Below are 13,771 nucleotides of genomic sequence, written 5' to 3'. Positions count from 1 at the left end.
AACGATTAAAAATTAATGACCGAAGCGCGAGCCTCCTCTGAGTATTTCACTTTCGTGTTTCAACGCGTGGCAAACGCCAAACCTCAGCACCGGGTCTCGCCATCCCCCCTGTCGGGGACGGACCCCACAGCCCTTCGGTTGCCGGTCATGGGGAGCCAGGACGCTCCCTCGCTCCGTGTTTTTCCGGTCGGCCCCAATGATTTTTATTTTTTTTTTGTTCTCCCCCCCAATCAAATGCCCTTTAATAATAAATGCCCTTAGGCCGCCGCATTATATCGTGGGTTCTGAAAATTTAAAATAAGGGCGATGCAGTATTAATCGCCCACCGCAGGATAAAAGGGGCAGCAGGCGGTGTGGACGGCGGCCTCCCCCTGCTGCCCGCTCGGGCCCGGCGGGCACGGCTCTGGTGCCGGTGGTGCGGGGGTTCGGGGGGTCCCCCCAACCAGGCAGGTAAGAGCCGGTCTCTCCCCTCCGGCGCAGCCGACTCGGGCTGGGAGCAGCCCCGGCGGCCGTCAGGGCTCCGGGTGGGCACGGCCGGGACGGGGCTGGGACGGGACCGGGAGCCGCGGTGCCCGGCGGAGGGGCTGGGCGGGGGGCAGCCCCCTCGCAGTTTCACTTGCTGCGGCTGTTCTGGGTTTGCCTAGGTCTGCTATGGTTTCGGGGACAGTTTTGCGTTTGTCCCTTTTGGCTAGGTCCAGAAAATGTCCTAAAGATGTAAAGCACGTCCTAAACGAACTTTCCCAAACCTCCCGTTACGGTCCCAGAAGCGAGCTCCTGTGTGCTCCTTCTCTCCCTCAGATATGCTGCCCGGTGAGATCCCAAGCGCCTGGTCCTTCTTGCTCGTCCTCCTTTATTCCCGGTTCCTCTCTGCATGGAGGCAGAGCCCCTCTTTGCCCAGATTCCACTCTTTGCAAATTCCGGGCTTCTTTTCACTCTGCATGTGCAGGTTTGTGCCTTACTCTGCCCGGTTATCGCATACAGGACCCGATCACTTCATTTGGGATTTTGCTGTGCTCAGGGATGTGCTGATTTAATCATTGCTGGTGCCTTAGCCTGTTCCCGGGCTTGGCTTCCAAAGCTCCAGTGCCAGATAAATACGCTGCCATACAGGAAACTCATCTGATCTTCCCGGAGCTGGGGATTAAGTTCCTTTGACTTCAGTAGGAATAGTTCAGAACCGGCACTGATTGCTGAGGAGGCACAAAGAAGCAGCCTACATTTTCTGCTTGGTGTAACGAGTAGTGCCCTAACGCCAGGAGGCAACGCCGTGGGGCGGTGGGAGGAAGGCAGAAGCTGTCGGTGCTCAGCGGGGTCCCTGGCAGCAGCGTTGGGCCCGGGCGTGCAGCGCACTGCTCCGGTCCCACCTTCTCCTCTCCGCTGCCACAAGCGCCATCGCCTCCGGCTCCTCTGCCCCCCCCTCCCCACAAAGCCAACGCACGGGCTGTTTTGGCTGCAGCTGGGAACTGCAAAGAGGGGTTTGCTGGCTGCTGCTCTTGAACAGTAAGATCTGCATTGTGATCTGGGCACCCCGTGCCCTGGGATACAGACGAAGGCTTTACGCGCACGAGGCACCGCTCACTTCTGGGTACCTGTTGTGCTGTTAAAAGGCTTCGTGGGAAACTGCATCCTGCCCAGCTGCCGAAAAAATGCGGTGAGAAGCGACACCGGGGGAAACCCAGTAGGGGGGTGCAGCCCTCAGCTGCAGCCTGCCTGGTCCCCGTCCTGCCTGGTCCCCGTCCTGCCTGGCCCCTGTCCTGCCTGGCCCCCATCCTGCCTGGCCCCCGTCCTGCCTGGCCCCTGTCCTGCCTGGTCCCCATCCTGCCTGGTCCCCGTCCTGCCTGGTCCCCGTCCTGCCTGGCCCCCATCCTGCCTGGTCCCCGTCCTGCCTGGTCCCCGTCCTGCCTGGCCCCCATCCTGCCTGGTCCCCGTCCTGCCTGGCCCCCATCCTGCCTGGTCCCCGTCCTGCCTGGTCCCCGTCCTGCCTGGCCCCCATCCTGCCTGGTCCCCGTCCTGCCTGGTCCCCGTCCTGCCTGGCCCCCGTCCTGCCTGGCCCCCTCCATCCCCGCACCTGGGCCAGCGGCCGCCTTTCAGCTCAGCCCCGGGTCCTGGCTCCCTGCCGTGCCCGGGACCCTCGGCGGGGGCCAGTGCCAGCCCTGGCTCTGCCGGCCGCGGTCAGGGGCTGTGCCGGGGTCACCCCCACCCTCTCGGGGTATGGGTTTCATGAGGAGCTGCCACCGAAATGCAAACCCGCACTCCCTCGTGCCTTGCTGGCCTCTCCAGCCGCGTGATGATCAGGACTCGCAGCTTTCTTGGAGGGCTGGGGCCCCTCGAGCTCCTCAGCAGGGCTGCGGGACCTACCCTGGGACTCTCAGTTCCTCAACACCTCCCCCCGCCACCCACCTCCCGCAGGTAAAATAAAAAATGCAGGCCAAACTTGCCGAGAAACGGAATTCCCTTTTAGTGACAGCACGGGGAAAGGGGAAAGTGAAACCTGCTGAACTGGGAGACGGGCAGGGAAATGCCCAGTAAAGCCCGTGCGTGTGAGACAAAGGTTCAGCAGGCAAACCCCAGCCTATGGTTTCTGAACCACTAACAATTGATTTATTATTTTTTTTCCCCATTCCATGCTTGTTCCTTAATATCCTGCTCTCCGTCTCCCGGGGACTGTGCAGAAGAGATGAAAGCATAGAAAACCAAAGAAGCCATTGGCGGTGCTCACTCAATTGATTTTTACACAAAATTTGCCTTCATGCATGAAGGATGGAAAAAATGATCCCATTAATAATGAATAACAAAAACAGATGCGGGGAGGAAATCAATAGCAGCGCATCTGATATCACGGGAGCGGAGGGAGCCCCCAGACGTACCAAAGCACGTGTGGGAGGGGAGGGGGCAGAGTGGGGGGAGCCTCGGGACGGGGCGCGTGGGGACATCCAGCGCTGGTGGGTTGGGGGCTGTGGGGCGCGGGGGCTCGGGGTGTGCGGGGGGGTTTGGGGTGTGCGGGGGCGAGGCAGCAGCCTGCTGCCGCGGTGCAGATGTGAAGGGTTGACGGCCTGGCAGGAGCGTGCGTGTGCTTGTGTGTGCGTGTGCGTGTGTGCACGCGTGTGTGTGTTTCTGCCCGTCGGGGCAGGGTTCGGCCGCCCGCGTCCCGTGGGAGCTGCAGGGCCCCGCTGAGGGTCCCGGCTCCCAGCTGCTCCTGCAAACCGGGGCGCGGAGCAGCGCCCGTGCACTCGGGGCTGGTCAAAGCAGGCAGCTGCTGGCAAGCGGGGCACAAGCTGGAGCTGGGGCCATGTTCACTTCCCAGAGAAAACTGGTGATTTTCAGCTGCAAAAATCCTAACTTCCCGTATTTTCTTTCTCCACACTTCTCCCCACCAAGGTTTCACTTCTCCCGACTTTGCAAGGAGAAGGTTCTCCCTCCCTGGGAGACATGTCCAGTTTGGGATAAAAAATGTTTCTTAGGAAAGCAGTTTCTGCTGGAACTGATCTGTGCTGAGACCCCAGCCTTTGCTCCAGGTGCCCTGCACGGGGCTGTGGTCCCCACGGCTGGAGTGAGGGCCGTCACCCGCACTCGAGAGGTGTGGGGCTTCAGGGTGAGGCACCGCCACGGCGCTGGGACCAGGGGACCCGGACTCCCAGCACCCCGGGCTGCCCAGCCCAGCCCAGCTCAGCGAGGGAGGAGCAGTGGGAGCAGCTCCAGGACAGTCGCCTGCCTTCGAGCAGGGCTTGCAGGGCGAGCAGGGGACCCTGACAAGGGAGCTCTGGCTGGGCAGCCCGGCGGTCCCCAGCAGCCCCGTGGTCCCCAACAGCCCCGTGGTCCCCAGCAGCACGGTGGTCCCCAGCAGCCCCGTGGTCCCCAGCAGCCCTGTGGTCCCCAACAGCCCCGTGGTCCCCAGCAGCCCTGTGGTCCCCAACAGCCCCGTGGTCCCCAGCAGCACAGTGGTCCCCAGCAGCCCCGTGGTCCCCAGCAGCCCAGCGGTCCCCAGCAGCCCGGCGGTCCCCAGCAGCCCCGTGGTCCCCAGCAGCCCGGCGGTCCCCAGCAGCCCCGTGGTCCCCAGCAGCCCCGTGGTCCCCAGCAGCCCTGTGGTCCCCAACAGCCCCGTGGTCCCCAGCAGCACGGTGGTCCCCAGCAGCCCCGTGGTCCCCAGCAGCCCTGTGGTCCCCAACAGCCCCGTGGTCCCCAGCAGCACAGTGGTCCCCAGCAGCCCCGTGGTCCCCAGCAGCCCAGCGGTCCCCAGCAGCCCGGCGGTCCCCAGCAGCCCCGTGGTCCCCAGCAGCACGGTGGTCCCCAGCAGCCCGTACCACTGCCAGCCCGTCGCCACCCAAACGAGCGCGGCACTCAGCCCAGCGCAGACAGACCGTCCCCTCCATCACCCGCCCGTTACGCAGGAGCAGCCCAGGGATGCTGAGCACACGTAGCCATACGCTTTAGGTGGGCATTCACAGCAAAGAGACAGGAGCTCTGTGGAGACTCACTGACTCAAGAGAAAACACTGCTTGACACCAATACAAAGCAGAAGGAATTCATTCCAGTCATACAGCTTCGCTAGTTATTTTCAGACCAGAGAGTTTGAAAGCAATTAAGTGAATTTGTCTTTAATGACAGTAGTTGCGCTTTGCAGTTTGCCCTGGAAATGTTAGATACAAATTTATTCCATCATCAAGACATGGTTTAGACTTTGTTTCTTTAAGCAAATTTAGAATTATATATGGAGATACATGTCACAACATTTTCAACAGAATTTTATACGGAGGAATAAAAAAATAGACAGTGAAAAATGAAACGTTTCGACTGCTTTTAAATCCAAAGCAAATTAAAAATGTACAATAATGTTATATAAAGCTAGATCAGCTATTGTAAAATAGCACTGACATATGCTAAATGTCTTCAACCTGCCTGGTGAAAATGAAGCTCCTAAATGCAGAGTGTAAAGTAGAGGTGGTCTCAGAACTGCTGAAGCCCCACATCCCCTCTCGGGCAGCGGAGTTTGTGGGTGCTCGGGGTCAGCTCAGTCCCTGACACTTGTTTTCACTGCACATGGGTTGGGAGGACCCATGCTGGGGCCAGAGCTGGGACTCTTGGCCATAGCGTGCTGTCAAAACAGAACAGGCTGCATGGAAAATGGCCACCTGCGGATTTGCTGCCTTTTCTGCCAGGGGCTTGCTGAGGATTAATGAAATGTTTCTGGGACGTAAATGTAATATAGCAATAAATTCAGGAACAGGTAACAGCCATCTAGCGCCCTGTTGTGTCACACCAGGATGAGCGAGGGTCTCCACAACCCTTATGTCGCAGGCAAATACCAGGTCGCTGGGTGCCGAGGGCTGAAGGGTCTGGACCTGCGCTGGGCAGCGACGGGGCTGCGGCTGGGGCGCCTGCGCTCTCATTCCCCCACCGGGGTTACTTCTCTCCTCGGTGCCTATGCTCCACGCCCTTGGTGTTTGAAGCACTATGTGTTTTCATTCTCTCCAGGAGCTCCGGGGGAACCGGGAGCCCACCGCCTGCACAAGCCGACCCCACGGGGGCCGGGGGGGGCAGCCCCGCCAGCGCTGGGCAGCATCCGGCGCTGCGCTGATCCCGGGACCGGGCTCCCCCGGCGCTGCCTCCCACCCTGCCTGCTTCAGAGTGGCAGAGCCTGATCCTAACGGGGGTTATTATTTATAAATGTTTGATTTCTCCATTTACTCACTGTTGTAACAGAAAGGCTGGGAGGGAAACCAAGCCATCACCCACCAAAAGAGCAGAGCATTCGGGTAGTGCGAGGGCACTAAATAATTCAGCGCCTATTTAAAAGTGTGGTGTTTTGTAATTTCAGTGGAACCATCTGGGTTTGACTCCCCACATCTTCGCACCTGCAGGAGGTGCTCCCACCAGGCAGGTGAGCCGAGCTTCTCTTTCTAGGAGAGAAAGAAGCAGGGAGCAGGTGGGGAGGTTAATCACACCAGCAGCATTTACTTGCTTTTTAAACTTGCATGAGCTGGGAGATCAAAATGGAGAGGAGATGTAGGGCAGACGGATTTGCATGGAAACGTTTGATTTTTCTCCTCCTGAGGCTGGTGTGTCTAACTCATGCCTTCTGCAAGTTTACCGGGGCCCTTGTTCACGCAGGGCGAGCCCTGCCGCTGGATCTCGAAAGCTCCGGGGATGTTTCTGGAGGGAGGACCGCGGTACGGGGGCCAAAGCCTCCCCCCGGGGTGTCCCTCCGGCAGGAGCCAAGGGGCAGCGCCCCGGGCTGCCAGGGGTAGAAGCACCCTCCAGGGCTCCTGCCACCTGGCTCAGTTAAGAGCAGCCCTGGCAGCGCCCCGGCAGCCCCAAAACTGGTGGATGCGGCAGCGGCGGTGGGTATGACAGCAGGGGCCACCTCGGAGAGACCCCCCGTCACCATGGCCCTCGGAGCTGCCTTTGCTGGGGCAACTGAGCGTTAGCATCCTCCTAACACATCTGCCGAACTGCGTGCGCAAAAAATAAGGTGCTTCCCAGAACGAGAGGGGAGCACAAGCACCGCAAACGGAGCCGGCGTCCAGCCCCGCTGCACTGGTCCCTCCTGGGCAGCGTGGGAAGCTGTCGCGTGATGCTCTGCACGGGGGAGCTGGGTCTGATGCCGCTGGAGGCGACGCTGCTTCGTCTCCCTTGGTACAGCCCCCTTGGCCTCACAGCAAGGGTCCCACCACCTTCACGTTTATGTCTTGAAGTCACTTCCAAACAGCAGCTGGAGCCGTTCTTCGGGCTGAGGCAAAGCGGGAGAGGGCCGGCATGGGAGCGTGTGGTCAGGGTCCGGCCTCGCAGCGGACACCCGCTCCCCAGGACTCCCTGCAGCGCATGGCAGATGGAAGCTGCCGAGGCTCTGATGTATTGGGGCTTGCCTGTGCTACCGGGTCTGGGAAGAAGAGACAAGGAAGGATCACAGCTGATCGTGCTCTTCAGACACGCCGCGAGCGGGGCCACGCATGGCAGCTGCAGTATTTATAGAATCATAGAATCCTAGAATCGTTTAGGTTGGAAAAGACCTTCAAGATCATCCAGTCCAACCATTCACCTACACTACCAAGTCCACACTAAACCAATCAAGGGTAGACCAGACTGAACCATGTCCCCAAGTGCCACCTCTGCCCGTTTTTTGAACACTTCCAGGGATGGGGACTCCCCCACCTCTCTGGGCAGCCTGTTCCAATGCTTGATCACCCTTTCCGTAAAGAAATTTTTCCTACTTTCCAACCTAAACCTCCCCTGGCGCAGCTTGAGCCCGTTTCCTCTCGTCCTATCACTAACTACTTATGGCATGCAGAGAACGTTCCTTTCATCCCCCGTGTTCGAAATCCTCCTCCAGAGCTAGCGGGGGGACAGTGCTGCACAGACTGCGCCCAAATACGCTGTGTAATTCACACAACAAAACACACATAAGAAGATGCTAGGCCTAGAAGACAAACGCACTAAAAAATCAGGAGATTATTTGGGGAGAAGGATTAAATTCTCAAGACCTCTGCGGGATGCACAGCTAAGGAAGTTTCAGCTGAGCACGCTGTGGCCACCCATCGTTGGCCAGAGCCTAAACTATTTTTTGCAAGTCAGCTGGCAGGTCTCCCCTCTGCGTGCAGTGCACCTACAGCTCCCTGCAAGCCAGCCGCGACCAGGCGGGCTCCACCGCAGCAGCCCGGGGCTTGCACCAACACATCCCTGGGCTGGAGCCCGAGCCCTGCGTCCACCATGGTCAGTGCTGGCTCCGAGTCACGTCAGCGCCTGCCAGGAGCACCCTGCGTGCTGTAGCCTAGGATGAAGGCAGCCAGCTCGTTTCCCACACAACGCCCGCGCCGGCGGGGTGCCAGCCGTGCCGCCCCGAGCCCGGGGGCCGAGCTGGCAGGGTCCCCAGGCCGGCCGGCCCCCAAGCTCGCCAGCCCCCTGCGCTGCGCGGCTCCGATGGAGCCCGGCGCTTACGTATTCCTTCAGCAGCTCCGCGAGCAGGAACACAACAGGTCAAGGATCCGAGTCAGAGATGATCATTAAAGTTTGATATCTCAGTCGTTTCAGAATACATCTGGTTTTCCCCAAATGCCAAAACAGATTAGTCTGCAGACGTTACCACATTACGGCCTGAGTGCAGTTTTTCTGCCTGTAAAAAAAAAAAGCAAAACTCTGAGATCCTCCTTTAAGTAATGCAGCGAGAGCATATAAAAGCATCTGAAAAAACATCTGAACTTGTGTTTATTGCTTGGTTGGTTTTATGCCCTGCGATCCCCCAGCCGGCTGATGGCTGTGGCTTCGGGGACTCGCAAAGGGACAGGCAGCACGCAGGAGCTTTTTTTGCAGCATGCACCCAGTCTGCCGCAGCCGCAGCTGAAATGTGCCTCGCTGCCTGCAGGGAGGATCTCCTTCTGCCACCAGCACGGCAACGGCTTCTGGCCTGCTTCCATCCCTGCACCCTTCATCGTGCCCCGTGCTGCCCGTTCCTCCTCGGCCGGCCTCCACTCCCGACGCGTCGTGCACCCACGGAGCAGAGGAACGAGCGCGTGGGGCTCCTCGGAGTAGCAGTGGGATGGGAGGTTTAGGGATGGTAATTTTGGGTAGGCAACAAGGATGGGCTGTCTTGGATCCCTTTGCTGGAAGGAACCTCTGAGGCAGCTGCAAATGGGATTGAGATGGAGGGGGAGCTGGGGCCCAGCCCTAAGGGGAGCACCAGCGGGGTGCTGTGACCACGTACTGCTGCTGCCAACAGGGTTGAAATGCCTCACAACTCAAAATAACCCCAGTCTAAAGACACAAGGAAACATTTAGGAAAAAAAATCCATATTTCTTTAAATGCTGGACTTTTCAAAGAGAGATTTTCTGCTTTTTTTCAGTATCTTTTTAAGGGTGGGGGGCAGCATAGGAACCTGAAATATTTTAGATAGAGCAAGTGTTTTCTCTGTCAGAGACACTGGGGCAGGAGGAGTTGTTCACGTCCTCCTTTAATGAGGAAATCTGAAATATTGTAAATCTGGGGTCAGTCCAGGCCAAAGCTGTTTGGAGGAGCAGAGGGGCAGTGACGTGCACAGCCCGTCCCCCAGCAAACGGGGCACGTGAGCCAGTCACTGTAGTATTAGCGGTTCCACGTTGCAGATGGGTTGGATGCCATGTGCGGGCATGTTAACATGGAAAACACATTAGCCCCCACCAAGGAAACCTGAGCAAATTGGCCGTGAGACTCGGTGTCCTGGGATTTAACATGGATGCCATTCCCCGGGATGCCACGGCAGAGCTGAGGCAGAGCCCGAGGATTGGGTTTGCTCCAATTCACCGCAGTCCCAGGCAGCCAAGCGACCAGTGGATTGGGAGCACCCCTCTCGACCGGCATGGATCCCGTCACCTGCTGCAGCCCCGCCGTGTCCCTGCGCTTCAGCCCCCGGCCAGAGGCTGCTGTGGGTGGCTGCAGGTCCCACGGCCCCAGGGCCGCTGCGGCTCCCACCCCGCTGCCTCCACCGGCCCCGGCCCCCCGGGAGCAGCCCCACGGACACTGTCCCGGAGCGGCTGTGACCCTCTCACAGCACCGCATGAGCGGGAGAGCTCGTCTGCCCCGTCCCTCAGCAGACAGCTTCTATCCAAAAACCGCCTCATTAAATATTAACCCCAGAGACGGAGCATTTCTGGCCTCTCAGGGAAAGAGGCACGTTTTCAATGCTCCGTGGAAGATCTCCTTTCCCTGATGCCCTGTCACGCGTACTTGCACGAGGCTGGCACACGGCCACCCCAGCCCGCATCTCGCACCGGGACGGGACGCAGAGCCGCTGCCGGGCTGTCTCCAGGCCCCTCAGCTGACTGCGGCGATTCCCAGCGGCCGCCCCGACCCCGCTCTCCTGGGGCGACGCCGGTGCGGGGGCTTCGTGGGGCACTTCTGGGGTCGGGCAGCCCCCGGTCAGCGCGCTCTGCCGAATCGTGTCTGCACCGTGCACCCTGCGCCCTGCACCACGTTCCTTGCACCCTGTGCTCCGACGGGGGGAGCTGAGGCAGCCCGGAGGAGAAGCCCCCGACAGTGCAGGCTGGGGAAGGGACCTGGGGATGAGCAGAAGTCGTGGTCAGGAGCTGAGAAGAGCCTCTGACGAGCGGAGAAGCTCACAGGGCATCTCCACGTCCGTGTGAAGCCCCCACCCATGCCAGCCAGGAGCGGGGGTCTGCGCCCCAGCACGGGGACCAAGCTGCTTGGCGGCGGGGGCTGCGCCTGGCTCTGCCGTGGGGACACGCGGGGGGCTGAGCCCCTCCTGCTGCCTCCCAGGGCATCGCCTGATGGCAGCCGTCCCCGGGGCACGGCTGCGGCAGCGGGAGCAGCGGCAAAGGAAACAGGAGAGCAGCAGCACCTAGGCACATCAATAATTCATAAAATGCCAGCAGCAACAAAGGGAGAGAGGGACCAGAAGCAGGAGAACAGAATGTCACAGAGCTTTTTAATGGTCTTTTTCTATTAGTGTCAGCGCTGTGGCTGGGTTTCAGGCAGGAGAAGTTTCCCTGGATGCCCCCAGAATTTCGGGACAGGGGCTGAGCGCGCGCTCCTTGGCCAGGGGCGGCTCCCAGGCCCCGCGGCCGCGGCTGACGGGGGTCACGGGTCTCTGACGCTTTCAGAAGGACTTGCAGGGTGGGGTGGCACGGCCCGGGCACGGTCCCCGCTGGCAAAGGAGCTGCAAGAGATGGCCGTGCTGCCAGCAGCAAGCAGAGAGGCCGGGCTGGGCTCTGTGGGCTGTACTCCATCTGTAACCTCCGAACGAGCCCGCGTTCGAGCGAACTCTGCTCTGGCTGTCTCTGCCCACCTCCACGGACCTCGCGCCCTTCTCTGCAGCCCTCGCCACGGCTGAGCTCCACAGCCACTTTTCCCCATGTCGGGGGACATCTACAGATTCCCCATGTACAGAAAAACCAGGATTTTTTCATATGAATACAGGGAAAGCATTAGGCCAGACTGGGGAGCTCTGTGCCCGGGGCCTGCATGCGCCGTGCTGCGTGGCAGCTGACCTGACGGCCGGGGATGCGCCCTGTCAAAGTTTAACAACGCCCAGACCCATCTGCTCGCCCAGGACGCCCGGCCGGTGCCTCGCCGCGGCTGTCGGCACGGGCCGGCCCCCGCCCCGCTGCCGAGCGGGAGCACAGCGCGCGCGTGGCGCTCGTGGCCGATGGAAGGGCGTGACGGGCGCGCGCTGCACACGGGGCGGGGGGTGGCCAGCCCCACGATTTCAGCCCCAAAAATCCACCTCTGGAGCCCCATCACAGGGTTACTGAAGGGTTTAAATAATGCTATCCCCTTCCAGGGCTGCAGAGGGGTGAGCGGTGCGGTGCGGCATGGCGGGTACCAGCACTGCAGCATGCGTGCCGAGGGGCTGGCTCCATCGCTGGCTCCCCGGGCTTCCTTCAAACCACTCCTGTGTTTCCAAGGTATAGTTTCCAAAACCCGAAATTATTTAAACCTCACAGAAAACCACAAACATAAATTCTAAGCCCTTGGTTTAATAGCCTAGCAGTCAGAAAATGTGAGAGGACTGTTCTACAAACAGTTTGGCTGTGAAACGCCATTAGCCAGAGTGAAGGCAATTACCGGTTTAATCATTGCTCTTCTGCATAAAATATACACCAGGACAAAAAATGGGTACATTGCCATAACAGTGAGGACCGGATCCCAATCGGAACGACGGTCCAAGACCTTTCTGTGTGTCTCACAGCAAGTCCCCCCGCGCCCGTGGCCGAGCCCCCAGGGGAGCCCCCGTTAACCCCCGCAGGGCTGCAGGAGGGGCCCCGGGGACGGCTCGGACCGAGGTGGTGTGCGGTCAGCTGCTCCCATCTCCCTCCCCGGTGAGCGTGCACAGCTCCCAGCCCTGCCAGTGCAGCTGATGCCGAATGCATAAATGGTGTCTGGTTTGCCGACGGTGCTGGCCAAGGGCTGCGCGGCAGCTGCCTCGCCCACGGCTTTGCAAGGGCTGCTCTTTTCGGGGATAAGCATCTTCGAGGGACGCCCAGACCCCGTGCGCGGCATTCCCCTTTGCCAAAGCCATGCCGTGCTTTTGCTAACTGACGGCTGGCAGTGGGGTGGGCTGGAGTCAGGCTGATCCCGGGGCCAGGTCCCTGCAGGGACCTTCCCTCCCCAGGGACCTGCCCCGGGCCCCCGCACCTCTGCGGGCAGCAGTGAAATGCAAGGTCGAGCGGGGAGCTGGGAAAGTGAAGGCTGCCTTCGCCCGCGCCGGCGGGAGCCTCCCCTGCTCCGCTGCCCGGTGCCAGCTCGGGACTGCCGCCCTCTGACACGGGACCTGGGGAATCTCGCTGGCAGATGCTGGCATTGCAGCAGCCGAAAGGCCCTGCAGACAGCCCAGGGCAAAATTTTTAATTCGACATCACACTTCAACCTGAAATCTGAAAAAAATTAAAAAAGAATGACAAGATGTCAGCGTCTCTGCACAACTGAACGGCTAATCGCAGCCCCGCGGACCGGGGCGCCTGCCCTCGCGGGAGCCCACCGCAGCTCGAGGGCTGTGACGCTCACTGCCGGAGGAAACCGAAGGGAAGCAATGAAAATCAGCTCATCTCACATAGCTGCAAAGAAGAAGGAAAAGGCCACTCGGTCTGGACCTAGGGAACTTGGGCACATTGGAGAGGGTGTATGCAAAATGCGAAATTGCAAGCATCCTTCCTGTACTCCTGGCAGAGAAGTCGGACCACGTAAGAAACAGTCCTTTAAAAATTACAGAGATCTAAACATTTGAAAAGGTTTACAGTTTAAAAATCTCCAGGGAGAATGCTCTTTCTTGAGCAGCAGCAGCGGCAGCAGCTCTGCGCCGTGGCAGAGTGGAGCCAGCAGCTTGCGAGCCACCACGGAGCAAGGAGCTTGGGGGAGGATGGCTGAGAGGGAGAGGGCTGCAGATTCTTCTGAACAACTGTCTGGGTACCCAGCTGGCCTAAAAGACATTGCATTGGCAGTATCGCGTCAGCAGATCCAGGACCGCTGCCGTCGGGTTAGGTTTGGGTTTCCCGTGGCAGGATCTCTCCCCAGACCCGGTGCTGGCTGCAGCCCTGCTGCCCCAGGGAGCACGGCCGGCCATGCCTTCCCGGCCCGCAGAGCAGCGCCAAGGCTTTCCGAGGAGGTGAATGAGCCAGTACTGGCAAGGTCCCGCTCCACAGCAGCCTTGGTGTCGACCTGAGCGTGTCCAGGGGCTGTGGCTCATCGGTCCTCTCTTGTATCTGCACTCCTAGAGCCTGCTCTGCTGGTTAATTAGCGAGGGTGCCCCTGCAAAGAGCAAATTGCGTTATTAGAATTCAGATTTTGAATGGAATCTAGGGGAAGTACACATTAAACGCCATAAATTGCACTATTTCCAGAAGCTACATCCTGCTGAACAGGTAGCTGCCAGTAAATTCATCAAAATTACTCGCATTTTGCAGCTCGCAATTAATTGCTTTTGAAAAAGCCGCAGCCGGAGAATTACCGGCTGAAATGTTTTGAGAAAATAAAGCTGAGCAGTAAGGGGGGGCTGCGGCGGAGCAGCGCGGGGCTCCGTGTGGAACGGGGCCAGCTCTCCCCAAACACAGGAAAGGGCCTTGCAGATGCTCCTATCTGCTAGCCTGGAATTAATAAATTATTGAGACAATCCTGGAACAAGAGGATGAAAAGGGGGATGAAAGATGCCAGTGGAAGACAGACAGCCCCAGTGTTTGGGGAGGATCTAAGCTATCACGTCCAAAAAACGTTTTCATCTCCTGCCGTCAGAAAGCGCCGATCACTCGTGGTTATCCCAGCCCCTTCCCGCGGCTCCTCGGAGGGGCCAAG

This window comes from Pelecanus crispus, chromosome 8, assembly GCF_030463565.1.
Source record: "Pelecanus crispus isolate bPelCri1 chromosome 8, bPelCri1.pri, whole genome shotgun sequence".
NCBI lineage: Eukaryota > Metazoa > Chordata > Aves > Pelecaniformes > Pelecanidae > Pelecanus > Pelecanus crispus.
The sequence above is the reverse complement of the archived record's forward strand: the minus strand, read 5'-3'. Positions refer to the sequence as shown.